At 37.9% G+C, this 16310-nt stretch overlaps 1 protein-coding gene across 1 annotated transcript in view; it reads left to right on the top strand.

Annotated features, from left to right (window-relative positions):
* INPP4B (inositol polyphosphate-4-phosphatase type II B) overlaps positions 1–16310 on the top strand; it is a 543252-nt gene that overhangs the window by 71611 nt on the left and 455331 nt on the right. Inside the window, exon 2 of the mRNA XM_054690015.1 lies at positions 9972–10034. The gene's annotated coding sequence lies outside the window, so the exon portion shown is untranslated. The remainder of the gene's footprint in view (positions 1–9971; positions 10035–16310) is intronic.

Here is a 16310-nt window from a genome sequence, read left to right on the forward strand (position 1 = left end):
ACCACATCTTCTTGATCCAGTCATCTATTTTTGGGCATTTGGGCTGTTTCCAAAGCTTAGCTATTGTAAACAGTGCTGCTATAAACATAGGGGTGCATAGGCCACCTGAGTTTCTAACGAATTGTCTCTTTTGTTTTTTTATTTTTTAATTAAAAAACTTTTTTTTAAAGATTTATTTATTTATTTATACAAACACTGGGTACAGTCAGAAATGTGGGAGGGTAAGAGAATTCACCAGAGCCAGAGCAGGGAACAGAACAGGCAGACCGACGAAACACACTGCTGAGGGGAGCAGCGGGCGAGATAGGAGAGGTCTGCGTGCCAGGTGGGACCCTTGTCGGGCTGGCTGGGATTGAAGCGGCGCTGCAGAGGCTGTGGACAGCTTCACAGCATGGCGCTCAACTGCCTGTGCCACCAGGGGAGGCCCTGAATTTTAAGATTTTTAAGATTGAAATAGAAATGATTTTCTTTTACATTAATTTACTGGCTTGGAAGCTTATTTTGATGGTTTTAAATATAGATAGTTCTCTTTGTTTGAGGTTTTTTTTTTCAGTCATGTTTTGTGTAGGTTGTTGCTGATGGTGGTTATTTAGTCCAGAAACAAGTATCCTATATTACTATCATGATATCTTTCTGGGATCTTACCAGGTCAACTTACACAAAAAGCCAGAAAACCCTAGGGCAACTTATAAGCGAATACCTGAGAACCAAAGAAATTTGAGAAGTCACAAAGGAATTGAGATCAACGTTGTATAGTAACACAACATAAAATCTCTTAGGATTCTGAGAAAATAGTAGCAACTCCACTATTGATCTTTTAACATGGGAACTCTCATTGACATTTGCAAGGCTACCCACCAGAGTTAAAGCATGTCAATCCTGCCCATTTCCAATTCATGGCATTTGTAGTTACTTGCAGAAAATACAGCACCTTGCAAACAAATAGCTTTTCAGACAGCCCTAGAAGAGAAGCTTCTGTTTTAAGTTCTTAATAGTTAGCTCAGTAACATTGCAGGCAGTAGAGCTATCGAGACAGTGAAACTCTCAGTTATCACTGTAACAGACTAAAACCCTAAACCCTAAGTGGGAAAACTGATAAGCCTATCTTTCACAGTACCTGGGGAAATAAATTAACCAAAGCAAGGATTAAGAAAATCTGCAGTTGGAGGAATATATCATCTAAAGCAGATTTCTTAAACGTCAGTATGCCTAAGGATCCCCTGAGTTTCTTGTTAAAATGAAAGTTCTGATTCACTTGGTCTCGGGTGGCACCTGGAATTCTTTATTCCTAACAAGCCCCCAGATAATGGTGATGCTGCTGATTTATGGGGCACCCATAATGTAAATTGCTTAAACATTCTCTAAATTCAGGGCCTCCCTGGTCGCGCAGGAGTTAAGATGCAACCTATGAAGCTGTCCGCAGCCTCTGCAGCACGAGTTTGATAACCCGGCTGGCCAGGGAGCAACCCACATGGCGCAGCAGACCTCTCCTGACTCGCCCGCTGCTCCCCTCAGCAGTGTATTTCAGTCAGTCAGCCTGCTCTGTTCCCCACTCTGCTCTCTGTCTCTGGTGAATCCTCTCACACCCCACACCTCTGGCCTCAGCTCTTGTATGCATAAATAAATAAATCTTAAAAAAATACTCTAAATTCAAGTCTATTGTGTTAACAATTCTAATGAATGCATGAAAAATATAGAAAATAGCAAAATCATACACATTTTTTGACAACATACATTTAAGGTAAGATGGGAGACTTAGCACTAAGAACTAAATAATTTATTTAAATGATACAACATGCCAGACCATGGACCTTCATGGAAGCAACAGAGATCCACTACCTTAGCAGGAGAACCATTCTTCCTTTGCTGACTGGCTGCCCAGGTAACTCCTAGTAGCCAATTTTTGCTTCTCCTTCCTCACCTCTAAAATGGAATCATAGTGTATCCAGGTGTTAAGGCTCTTTTTGGTATTAAATGTGTAAGCAGGAAATTCAGAACAATTCCCAATTTATACTTAGCAGTACTAAATGTTTATTTTTATAATTACAACAACAACAATAAGGTACTTCTAAACTAATTAAGACTAAGAGTTTTAAAAAACAGTTTTTAGAAAGTAGAATTTTTCTTGAGTCCATTTTCTTGTTGAATTGCCAGAGGGGAAATATTTTATTTGAATAAGCAACAAAGACTAAACTTATTGTAAAGGCAGGACAGGACACAGTGCAGGTTTTCTGATCCCATGTAGACCGGGTAAAGGAGGAGTCAGAGTCCTCAGTGGTTTTTTTTGCAGGTCTTTTATTGGGATTCATCAGGCATATGGCAGGCAGGGGTGCTGGCTGGGGGGCTGGGAGGCCTGCCAGCAAGTCTTCACTCTATCTGAGCTCTCTGGAGTTCGTTCTGCTGCTTCTCGGCTTCTCTTTCAGCTACGGCTTCGGCTTCTACTGCTGCTGCTGGCGCCCCCGTGACGCCGCCCTTAAAAGCACAGTCTTAGTCAGCTGAATCCCATCTACCTAGGCCCACACCCTATTCCAGGTGCCCGCCATCAGGCATGCATTCAGGACAAGGATCCATCATCTATCCTGATGGCGGAAGGGCAGAAAAGCCTGATATTTTCTTTACCCTACACTTATGATTAAGTAAATAACGTTTTATTTACTTTGCTTTCTTTGGATAATTTTTTTATAAATTATTTACCCAAAGTAAATAAAGTTACCAATGAAATTAGAATATACCATTTATTTATTTATTTATTAGATTTATTTATTTATACAAGAACTGTGGTACAAGCCAGATGCATGGGAGGGTGAAAGAATTCACCAGAGACAGATCCGGGAGTAGAGCAGGCAGACAGACCTAAAACACTGCTGAGAGAGGAGTAGCAGGCGAGACAGGAGAGGTCTGCTGTGCCATGTGGGTATCTCCCTGGCTGGCCAGAAATCAAACCCACGCTGCAGAGGCTGTGGGCAGCTTCACAGCGCTGTGCTCAACCCACTGTGCCACCAGGGAGGCCTTAGACTATACCATTTAGAGAAGAATGTTTTCATTGACAAAATGGTCAGATTATTAAAAAAAAATAAAGATTAAAATTTAATTATTTCTAGTATACAGCTTTTAGTATGATTTCAACATGGCGGTTGACTTTTCATTATTGTTAGGATGACAGTTACCAAAAGATAAGAAACAGCAGCAGTGGTGAGCATGTGGAGAGAGGAAAGCTTTGTGCACCATTGCTGGGAATGTAGATTGTGCAGTCACTATTGACAAAATATGGCAGTTTCTCAAAAAATTAAAACTACCAAATGATTCAACAATTCTACTTCTGGTTATTTATCCAAAGAAAACAAAAGCACTAATTCAGAAAGACTTTTCTTTCTAGTTGTTCTGATTGATTGGCTTTTATTTTATTTATTTTATTTTATTTTATTCTGGACATGAGTCATTACTTGATGCATGAATTGCAAGTTTCTGTGTGTTCTGTGGCTTGCCATTTCATGCCCTGCTTAGCCTCTATTGATGAATAGATATTCCTAACTTAAATGCATTCAGACATCATGGTCTCCCTTTGGTTACCACTTCTGTGCTGTGTAAGAAGTGATTGTCTACTCCAAGGGAAAAGATCTTCACCTAAAAGTCTTACCTTGTGAGCATCCACATTTAGATATATAATCTTCTGAATCTAACTTTTGCATATGTAGGAGTGAAGATTCACTTTTTGTCTAATATGAATAGATAATTCATTCAGTGTCATTTAGCAGAGATTGTCCTTCTCCTCTGTTCTTCATCATCAAACTTGCCATAATTTACTTGTGTAATTAGTTGTCATAATTGGTATGGGTTTGTTTCTGGTTTCTGTTTTGTTCCATATGTCTATATTCTGTTTTTATACCAATTATCCACTATGTTAATTATAAAAGCTTTAGAATTAAATTTGATGCTTGGTAATTGAAGGCCTCCAGCTTTGTTCTTCTTTAATATTCCTTGGCTAATCTTGATCCTTTGCATTTGTGGATAAATGTTGGCTTATTAATTTAAAATGTTAAAAGAAAACTGCTGGAATTTGATTGTGATTACACTGAATACAGGGATCAATTTGGGGAGAATTGGCATCCTTATCAGGTTAAATCTTCCAATTTCTTAGCATGACGTATTTGTCTTCTTTGTATTCTCTAAATAATATTCTGTAGGTTTTTGGTGTACAAATCATGAACATCTTTTGTTAGATTTATTTTAGGGTATTTGAAAGTTTTAACTCTATAATCTAATCAATTATATGATTTCTATTTTTTTATCTTTCTCTTTGATAAATAATATAAATTGCAAATCTATAGCAAATTGATTTTTGTTTAATAGTCCTAAATTCAGTATCCTGGCTAAATATGCTAATTAAATCTAATAGTCTTTATGTGGACTCATAATTATTTTAATTTTGAATCTATTTCATTATTCATTGAAGGAAATGGAATTAAAATTATATCTCTACTGGTGTTTAATTGAAAAATAAAATTGGAATTTTTATTTTTTAGATATTAACTGAATAATAGTTTTAACTGATATTCATAATAAAAAAAACCTGAACTCTAGATGACTGTGTAAGATGGTGTTAACACCTCAGTAGGTGCTAGCAAAATTGGAATCATTGCCTCTCCTGTGTCTTCATATGCATAATGCTCTTGAGTAACTGTGTCTACGTCTCTGGGCTTCAGTTTTCTCATCTGCAGAGTGATGACGTTGGATTAGATACGTTTTAGTTCCTTTTTTTGTGCACTTGTTATCCTGTTTTATTTATTTTTTAAATTTTAAAAAATATTTTATTTTATTTTACATAATTCTTACATCATTTTTCATCTTTGCACAATGTATGCATTTTCATTTTGGTTATATTCCCCATACAATTGCACCCCACCCCCCTTATTTTGACTCTAGTTCTTCCTCTCCCTGCCCCTCCTTTCTCCTCCTTCCGCCCCCCCCCCCCATAGTGTGTCTCTGGTTTATAGTTGCTTGTTGATTTTGATTATTACTTTGTATTGATTAGTCTTTTTCCTGGTCTCTTATTTAGGTTTTCTAAATTCCTGCTATGAGTGAGACCATCCGGTCGTTTTAGTTCCTTTTTATCAGGGGTGGAAGGCCCAGACAACTTTTGGATAAATGACTGTGATTTCAGATTCTTCCTCCTCACCCTTTCTTTTACTCCTCCCTTCATGGTATTGGGACTATGGGGACAAGGAGCCTCCCATGATCTCATTTTGGGTGAACATAGCAGGTGGGATCACATCCATTCAGCACCCCATATTCTTGCTTGGGCACTTGGGATTTCTGTCTTCCTTGGACTTGACATATTGGCTGTGGGTTCATGATTCTATTCCAAGTTTGCCTTTAAGTATTTCCCTCCCTAATCCCCTAACTGCTCCTATGGCATGTTAAATGCTGAATGCTGTTTTCTCAGACTTTGACTTCCCTTTGGTCTGTACCTGGAAAAGTAATCTGTTAGGCCGCGTGTTCCTGTCACTATGTTCCTGCGGGGTTTAAGTTAGAGAAATGAATGACCACTTGCTATTTGACACCTTCCTCCTCACATAACTCTTTGTCCATATTTGTATTTGTCCATATTCTTTGCATCATGTCCCAGTTTTGCTATCAGCATCACAAACTCTGTGATTTATCTCCTTAGGCCTGAATGCTAAAACGGTAATGGCAACTAAAATCCTTTTCTCTCTAAGGAGACCCTGATATTCAAGACTGGCATCTTCCTTTGGATGCAGATTTCTTGCTGGATGGCAGACTCAAGTGAGGTTGAGAAATGCAAAAGCAGTGCATTTGGATATATTTCCAAATATCCAGGATATCTCTTACCTCCTGCTTCTTTTTCTATCTGATATATTAGTTTTGTCAAATGTTCTTTAAATTTTATGTGACAACAATAAGAACTTGTTATGCAATTTCTATCTCCTATCACATCCTATCGTGATAAAATACCTCTGCTATTTATGTCACGTCTGTCTTCTCTGTTAGTAGCTATTTAATAGATAACAACTGGGCATGTGCTTATTTGGAACTTCCTTCCTATGTGCTGAATAGTGAACTAAGCACTCGGGGACAGGAACAAGATACCACAGCTGTCTTTAAGGAACTTCAAGTATAGTTGGGGAGACATGACAGTACAACCCAACCCAAGCAGACAGCATCAATTTTGGCATTGACTGGAGTCACTATCCAAGGTCAAAGAACAACAAAATCATGAGTCCAATGTACCTGGGGATCACCTTGTGAGGAGTTTGAATTCAAGCTTTGACAGGGTGATAAATTTAGAAGGCGCTGAAAAGTCAGAACAGAGCCACAACCAGAAGGAACGGACATGGGGAATGGAACTTGGGGGGGAGACCGTGGGCACTACAGGGCACTCTGTTACGGAACAGGGAAGATTATTGAAGAGCAATGTGAAATTCATGGAATGTGCAGGAAATTTTAAAAAACAACATAGCCAGTAGTCATATTACACATTTTTAGTTGCTTCCCTCATGGGTCTCTAAAGTTCAAATGGTGAAAGCTATTATCACTGGACATAAAATTGAAAATGTTGACTCCTTAAGGCAGTCTCTCTCAGATAGCAAATATGGGGTACTGGTGAGCAGAGGACTGGTTTCTGATGATCTAAATACCAAGGGACAAACTTGAGAGCAGTTTATAGCAGAGCAAAGCGAGGTACTGAGTAGACACTAGCCTGTTTCCGCAGTTGGTTGGAGAATTCCCTGTTGGGCAGATGTGCACCATGAAAGTGAGGGAGCAGTCAGGCTGTCTAGATCCACTCCCCATAAAGCAGTGCAGGTGTTGACCTGGTCTCAGCAAACTGAAGTTGAAGGCATGGCTTGGGGCTGGGATGTGGTGAGTCATTCAGTGAGACGGTGTGATTCACATCAAAGATGGTCAGTGAGTGGAGAGCTCAGGGAAGCACCCACTGGTTGAGATCAGCTTTAAATACCACCCCCCCACCCTATGCTCTGAGACCAGTGATGGTGTCCTTCCTTCTCCATGTCGCGCCTCTTTTCCCACCTTCTCTCCTTTATTCCACATCCATATCCCAGAGGCTTCAGGATCAAGGTGAACTGGTTGAAAGAATCTGGGGTTAAAAACAGGACTAACATATGCCTCTTCTTTGACTCTTGTAGCAGATCCTAGCTATGAAGGAGGGCAAATCAAACTTTTAAATCAACTTTTTATATGCAGCTTGGTAGTCTAATTTCTAAGTTAAGAATACATTGGGTGACCTAATGTTATAATATTTTTTAAATACTGAATATCAGAATATTGGGGAAGATCTAATTCTTGTTGGTGCGAAAGATGGTGCATTCATTTTTTAGTCTACAGTAACAAACTGCCACAAACTGGGTGACTTAGGATAAGAGAAAGTTATTCTTCCACAGTTCTGGAGACTGAAGTCTAAAATGAAGACCGACAGGTACATGCTCTTTCGGAAAGGTCTAGGGCAGATTCTGGTGAGTGACTTTTTCTTAGCTTCTGGGGTTGCCAACAATCTCTGGAATCCCTTGGCTTCTAGGAGCTTCTCTCTGATCTCTACCTCCCTCATGCCATGTCTGTTTCCCTCTGTTATTGTATTCACATGGCATCCTGCTCGCCGTGTGTCTATCTTTGTTTCTCATAAGGCTATCACGGTGGAATAAGGACTCACCTACTCTATGTGACATCATCTTAACTTACATCTTAATTATATATGCAAAGATTTCCATTCCCAAATATGGTCACATTCACAGGAGTTAGGGGGGACTTCAGCATACCTTTGGGGGAAAATAATTCAATCCACAGTACAAGTTGTGCAGTTACTAGCCTGCTTCACGCCTGCACCCTAGAGGAAGGGGTGAATCTAAGTCTCTTCCTACCTTGTCTGTTTCTAACTAGATATGCTGTACTCTCAAAATGTACAGTATGAGCTTTAGGATCTAAAACAGTATCTGTCCCTTTTAAGGATGTGACTACTGGAAATGCCTCTCCATATCTTGTCAACCTTCCTCCCAGTGTTGTTACCAGCATCTCTCTCCTTTCACGTCCTCTGAGCGTTTGTGGGAGAGGTTGAGAAGCACAACGGGCACTGGAATCAACCCCACGTTAGCTCCTCTCCATGCATTTCTGGTTCTTCATGTGTGTTATCCAGCTCCCTGGAAAGACATACTCCTGCTTCCTGCCAGACCTAGTCTTTCAGAGTTCCTCTCCTGTGTGAAAATTTCTTAGACCAAATAGGACTGTCAGCAGCGAGCTCCAGTTCAGAGACTTTGATTGATTTTTTTTTTTTCCAAAGAGTGTGTTGTTTTAAATCTCCCTTTCCTGACTACAGGGTGTTCTCTTGATACTTTCCGCTGCTTCAACACACTAGGTATTGTTTCTTGACAGTATCTCCACCAATTACTTGAAATAATTGTCTACACATGTGTTTACTCCATGAAACTGTTTTTCTTGAGTCCCTTAGGATTTGTTGTGGCTTCTTTAAAGGCTGCCCAGATCCTGGTTTGCAGTATGCCTCCCCAGGAATTTTCTGAATGGGGCTGAGTATTTCCAGGAATAGACAAGGGCCAGTTTCTTTAAGTGAATCTTGAAGTATATCACAATTTCTCGAAAGGCTTCTTTATAATAAAATCCTCAGCAAAATCAAGGGGAGCCACTAGGGTGGAGTGATAGCTTAAACCTCTTGAAATACTGTACAGTCTTTTCCGCTTACCTGTCCAAAGGCCAAAAATGACTATTTCCTTTGTCATCTCAAAGTCTAATGAATAAATAAACAAATCAGGTCATCTCCAATCTGATATGATTAAATCATACCATATGGTGATTTAGAGCAATGATTTTCATTGGGGTAGCAAGATTTTTTATAAAGGGAGAATCCCAATAATAGTAATAATAATATTAATAATTATATCAGCTAACAATCATTAGTTCTGTGTCCTTTCTATGTATTCATCTCATCTATTTATCATAGCTCTATGGAGTAGGGAGAATTATTATTCACATATTAAAGATGAAAAGTGAAGTCTTACAGATTTTAATTTACTTACTCAAGTTCACACAGCCAGTAAGATGTGGTCACATTCTTATAGTATCTGTGATTCATCAATTGATCAATGTTGCATTTAACCATTAACATATGTTCAGTCCAAGATCTCTTCCAATGGGTTAATTTAAAATTCTTCCCTGTCTCTCTGACAGTCCTTTCTGGAAAGCTCTTGCTCAGATTCGAATTTCTTGTATTCCAGTCTGAACATTCAGATAATGATGCAATAAAATCTTTTATGGGATACTCTTCAAAATTGTAATATGCTAAGGGAGGGAATAAGATATATTTTCATAACTTTTGACTTCTATAAAATACTTTCCTCCTCGCTGCGGCATAGAAAAGCTTTGAAATTGCATCTCATAAGGAGGACATTTTACAATTATTTACAGAGTCATCCCACAATATCTCACTTTATCACTTTTGTGGACAGACAGAATAGAAGAACACCCAAACTTTCATGAATATTTTAAAATCCTTACTCACTGGGGGAGGGCAGAAAGTAGTTTAGATAATTGCAAATTCCGTTTCAGTCAGTTGTATTCCAAGTAAATGTTCAGTCCAACATGGCTTACTTCTTATTTTTTGAAATGACGGAAGCTAATATGCTTTTCCTTGCTCAAGTGGTAGTCTTCTTCCCATGTGAGAAAAGAGAAAGAAGCAAAAAAAAAAAAAAAAGAAGGGCTGGGGACCTGCCACAGTCTCCCTGTTCTCAGCTGCAGGGGAGAGGGGGAACTTTGGGGGAATTATTTGGCCTTTAAAGCAAGTGGTTCCCAAGGCAGCTGCTGAATGGAGCTGAATATTTGTTAAATGACTTTCTTCTCTGACCTTTGTTGCTAATGAATCTTCTCTAAAAAGCATTTAGAGGGTAAAAAGGAAGGTTGTTTTTGCTAATCTCTTTTCTCTTTGCCTACAGAACCCAAAGAAATGGTGTTACCTGGCAGAACATCTGCTGTCTTTTATGAAAAATCAGACCAAGGTAATGTTTATTTTAAACTAATTTTGTTTTAGGCTGTTTAACTCTGACACATTAAACTTGTTGATTTTCTGTGATCATTGGTTTCAGCTGCTGAATAACCCATCAAAAGTAAGTACATTGGTATCTGGAAAGTAGAACGAATGACCTGTGGTGATCACTGTGAACACTACATTCTGAATGTGCATAGGCTTATCTGAAAATTGTGGTTAATGGTTGATTTTCTGACATTCTACTTTTTCATTTATGTTAATATGTGAATAGGATCTTGACTGGAAGATTATATTCTCTTTGCTTGGAAATAATTCCAATTAGTGAATCAGATTTACAAATGATAGACAATAAGAGAATTAGATTCTCGCCTGGGTACCAAAATGAGATTTTACTTTCATTTAAGCATTAGTCAGACAGCTTTGCATATTATTTTTTGAATATGCAAATAAATTCAATACAAATCTTAGAGAACTTCATCAAGTTGTATGAAGATACCTTCACAAAAAAGCACATTTTTTTTTGGGAAAATTAAATTATATCATACTGTTTTGAATAGCAGGCCTGATGATGCTTGAGAGATTGCTTATTTACTTACTAAATTCTCAAACTGCTATGTGATCGACTTATATGTATTGGCCTAAGACTAAGAACACTCATGCGAATATTCTAATCACATATACTTGTAAGCAGTGTGAGTAAAGATGCAGATATATCATACATGTATACTTTATGAATAAAACTACTGCCTCAAAAGAGCTTTTTAATAGAAAAGTTTCTGAAAGTTTGGAATTATGATGAGCCAGACTCATTTATCAATACTATCCACTTAAATATATTTGATCATATGATGTCACTGTATGTTTATGAACACACAAAATAGATGTAGTAAAATGTATATTAGGCTGTGTATGAATTGAAACTGGTTCTGCTTTATTTTTGAAAAATTGTTGAATTCCTAACAACAAATGGTTCTAAAACAAAGGTAGCATTTAAATTTAATGGACTTAGGCAGAAAACTTGTTTCTGAACTTTAATGTGCAGTTGAGCAAAAATATTTGGTGGATTTACAAATTTGAGTGTTTCTACTTATTTTTTGGCTGTCAGTTAACTGTTCAAAAGGAGGGGTACACCCTTTGAGAAAAATAGCTTCTTTCCCCTACAGGGGATTTTGAATTATAGGCACTCTGTTCAAGTTATATCTGTACTAACACATTAAACAACAAATCATTTTTTAAAAGATTTATTTATTTATTTATTTATATGAGAACTGGGGTACAGGCCAGATGCGCAGGAGGATGAGAGGATTCACCAGAGACAGAGCGGGGAACAGAACAGGCAGACTGACGAAATACACTGCTGAGGGGAGCAGTGGGTGAGACAGGAGAGGTCTGCTGTGCCATGTGGGACCCTCGCCGGCTGGCTGGGATCAAACCGGGGCTGCAGAGGCTGTGGGCAGCCTCACAGCACGACACTCAACTGCCTGCGCCACCAGGGGAGGCCCAACAAAACATTTTTTAATGACATTATTTGAAAGTTGCCATTTGCATGGAACTATTAACTGACTCCCCAAAGGAAAACATTATAGTGAGAATGACACTCTATGGAAGAGGTGGAAACTGAGCTATGTGATATGATATAGGCATCGGGGGTAAGTGGTAGAAAAGTGTTGAGAGGATATCTATGGATGGTGACACAGTAAAAAGAGAAAGAAACTCTCTGAATGAGATGGAGCCAATAAAGAAGGTCAAGTATCCCTTAGAATAAAAATGAAGTATAAAAAATAAAGGCTACCTAGGATGCTTTCCTGTGACGTTTTTCTTGTTTCAGAGGTGTGATAAACTCCCTGAAAGATTATTATCTGGGATGTGGGATGTGTGCCTTTGTGTGGACTTGGTGGGCTGTGAGGGAGTAACTGGATTGGGAAAAATGGCATTCATGGCGTCATCTCCCTAGTTGATCTCTGGATTTTTTGCAGTAAGGATGTTTGCAATCTTATAAAAAAAAAAATCCTGCTAGTAACATACAAAGAGCTCGAGTATAGTGATGTTCTGTACCTATTATCTCAGCTGGGATATATACATTTACATTTCATTGTAAGATGCAGTGGTGAAGGTGTTATTTTTAGACAAAAGGAACTGTTCAGCTTTTCTCAGTGGCACATAGTGACTAACGTGCTCATTTATGTAGGACTTGCTTTGGTAATGGAGCTCCCCAAGCAATCTATTGGATGAACAGGCTCTTTTGTGCATGCAGATACCTGACAGTTCTACATCTGAATCTTTTTAGGGGTATTTAAATAGCTCCTCATATAGCACTTTATTATGTGACGCTATTTCTTTCTATTAGTCACAATATTCATAATTTTGTCATTCAAAGAGAGAGACAACTTCAACTTGTCAGGTCATAATATTCTGTATACCTAGGAAGAATATATTTAAAAATAGAGACAGATATTCTGTTCCATTTTATTTTATATAGGTTTATATGTCCTGGAAATTGACTGAGTTTCAATTAAGAAAACTTTATGTCTGTAATTTATTTTTATTATATAGGAATGTTAAGTTTTATTCTTAGATATATTTAACTTTTTCTGAAGAAAATTAAAAGAGGATATTAAGAATTCAGCAATTTTTCAATATAATCTGGGTTGAAATGTAGACTTAGTATAAACACTGTTTTGGGAATTGAAGATAAACTGTGTCATAAGCTTAGTTTATGGTGTTACTGATGTTCAAGAGCACTAAGAGATATAAATATACTGTTTGGAGATTTGTTTTATTGTTGTTTATTATCATTGGCTATAGGAAATTTTGTAGGTATAATACATGTTGGGATTTTTAAAGGATAAAAATATTCTTATTCTTGTACTTTAAGAGTTTGCCATTAATTATATTTTGTAGTATTTGTTAAATACCTACTGTGAAGTAACAATGGGAAGTAAAAAGGGAAGCATCAAATCTGGAGGTTGGTTAATAAGATAATAGCTATGGATTTAAGTTAGTTAGAAATAAATCTGCTCGACAAAACCAGTCAGAATGAAAAAAATCATCAGATTTTGAACATTAATAGAACAGGCAATTGGACAAAATAAAACACTTTCAAAATGTGCTGGACATTCCGAGGGGTCTGAGGTTAAGCAGGCAGAAAAGGAAAGGGACAAGAAGTCACAAGGGGTGTGTGTGTGTGTGTAGTGGGGGAGTGATTTAGAAAGGCATGGCAGAATAGCAAAAATGAACCCATGAGACATAAATGACATTGCTTAAAAAATACTTCTGTTGGGGTGTGATGAAAATTGTGATGTAATGGTCACAATACCCAAAATGGGCTTCAACTCTGTTATATTGCAGAACTTTGAAGAAATAGCTGTAAGATCAGGCAAAGGCTGCTACCAAAGACTACTCACACTGTGAGACAGAATAAATCAATGAACATTTTCAGAGAGAAGTGGTTAAAAGTAATTCCTAAAGAGGACTTTACATGTGAAAGCTCAAGTATGATCATTTTAAAGAAATTGCCTCTTTAGATTTTTGTCATTTGCAAAAAGTTCATGGTATCCTTCACTCTCTGAGTATTACATTCTGTGAGCTATTCCATCTTTTAAACATTTTTAAGATGTTCCCAAGACTAATAAACCATGAAATTGCCTAGAATTGGCTCCTCCTAGTTCATGTTCTTCTGTTAATTCTCTGCTTATATTCCTTACCTTATTTGTTTCTCTCTTATTCCACTCTACACCCTAAATATTCTTGTCTTCCCTTATGTTGACAATTCCACTCTGAATGCCTGGTCTTATTCCTTTCTTATTCCAAAACCTATATAACCGTAAAAGTTCTCTTTGAGAACACTTCTGAGTTCCTCATCGTAAACTATTTTTCTTCCTTAACACATTTCATTTAGTAAAATCACCTAGTTGCAGTGTCTGTCATATTGTCACTGATTTGCATATTGGTTCCCTAATAGTTCTCGTTTGCTGTATGTATTTGTATATATATACTTACCTACCTACCTACATACATACATGTAAGTTATATAACACACATATATACTTATATGTAATTTTATTTCATTATGTAGAAAGGTGCACACACAGACTTGGGATTTTTTCCTTTAACATGGTTTCAAAAGCAATCCTTTCCTTCTGTCATTCACTTTTACTCCCACTTATGAATGAAGCAAAGAAAGTTTGCATGAATGAGCACCTTGCAGCTCTAGGATTTCCATTGAAGGGATATTTAAAAGACTAGAAGATTCTTTTGTTACTATGAAAATGATAATTTAGCTATGCTTTGTATTAATTAACACTCCCTTGACTACCTACTCTCCTGTTATCACGTCTTTTCAATGAGAATAGAATTGAAATTCAAATATACTAATTGTAAAGTGAAACATTTTCAGCTTTCGAAACACACTCTTTCCCAAGGGACACTTGCCTAGTTTAATCACCCATTGGCTTGGTGCCACTTTGCATGTGACGGAAGGAAAATCTAACCTGAGCTACCCAACAAAGGTCCTGTTACCTAAGAGAAAATGCTGCCTTATGAGGACACTATTGCATATCTTACATCACAGTCAATAGAAGAGAAGAAACTTATATTGTAATTTGCCACCTTATACATTTATTCATTTAGCAATTCAATGTTTATCTATTTACCTACTAAATTCATAAGTTCTCTGGCTAGTGTTGGAGTACAGCCAGAACTTAAGAGTTTTTTACTTGTTCTACACACACACACACACACACACACACACACACACACACACACACCTTATATAGATATGTATTTTGTAACTGATAGAGGCTACAAAATACACCCCCTTTCATACTTGTGGAAGTTGCCTCCACGCTTCTTTAAATTTTCCACATCAGTTTTAATTTCTTCCATGTTCTTTTGTACATCATCATTTATGTAGATAGTTTGTAAGGCCATGCTTGTTAGTATCCCTGATAGCTATTTTTGAGTTTTCAAGAGCTGTTGAATATTATGTCTAAGAATTTTGGGGCCATTTTGAATATGTGTGCATATCTGTGGATGTGTGGTCTGGAAGAAACATCCCCGACTCTACAGCAGCATATGTTTAGGCTGGGACCCTAGAGTGCCTGCATGCTAGATGTGGACGTTGGGAAGGGTATGGTTGTTTTGGAAGTTGAGGTCAAATTAAGTCTATTGGGAGTGGGGCAAGGCCTTTGGGAATTGGGATTCCCAGGAATTGGCAATTCCCAGTAGAAGACTAATTTTTTTTAAAGATTTATTTATTTGTGCATACAAGAACTAGGGTACAGGCCAGAGGTATGGGTTGTGAGAGGATTCACCAGAGACAGAGGTGGGGAGCAGAACAGATAGATTGCCTGAAATACACTGCTAAGGGGAGCAGCAGGTGAGGCAGGAGAGTTCTTCTGCGCCATGTGGGTCGCTCTCTGACCATCTGGGAATTGAACTCATGCTGTAGAGGCTGCAGACAGCTTCATAGTGCTGTGCTTAACCCCTTGCACCACCAGGGAGGCCCTAGAGGATTAATTTTTGATAGATGTTTGATAGACAGGCTTTGAGGGAATTGGTGCCTATCAGGCTTTAGCAAATGTGTCAATGTTCATTTCTTCAGCCTTGCAGTACTCACATGACTTTGGAAGGGGAAACAAGTTGCTGGAGGCAGAATGGTGTGTGCAGAGGGCAATAACTTGTGACATGGGGTGTCTGCTAGACTTCCATGCATGTCTGTGCTCTGTCTCTCTAGGTATTTATTTTTAATGCCTTTAGCATTTAAAAAATTGTGCCACTAGATGTCAGCAGCAACCTCCTAGGGTTCCTGTGGCTTTAACTTATAACAACAAAAATATGGTAGTTTATTAGAACATCTTATATGAGCAATCAGTATTTATGCTAAGTTTAAGAACTATGCGTTTGAGGTGTGACGAGGAAGATTTCAAACATCATGGCATATCTTGAAAGTAGTTTTAAAGCTGCTTTCTGGTCCCATGTTGTAAGTGAGTTTTAATTCCAGTATTCTCTCTGCCAAGGAGATGGCATGAAGAACTATGTGAGAGACTGAGTCATTTCTCAGGAATTACACCTGATGCCAGAGCTCTGCACATCTGATTCAGTACCTTATGATTCATTTATTCCATGATTGCATGAGTATTTGTGTTTGGACTTGTTTCATTCTGTTTTTGTAGAAGTGTTTTTGGTTCTATAGCCATCGGAAGATTGTGTGCTATTAATTTTTCAGCATCCACATCTGTGTACTGTTTACTTAGTAATGTCTCAACATTCCATGATCTGTGCTCTT

Source organism: Talpa occidentalis, unplaced genomic scaffold, assembly GCF_014898055.3.
Source record: "Talpa occidentalis isolate TD23 unplaced genomic scaffold, MPIMG_talOcc4v2.1 talOcc4.8, whole genome shotgun sequence".
Lineage (NCBI taxonomy): Eukaryota > Metazoa > Chordata > Mammalia > Eulipotyphla > Talpidae > Talpa > Talpa occidentalis.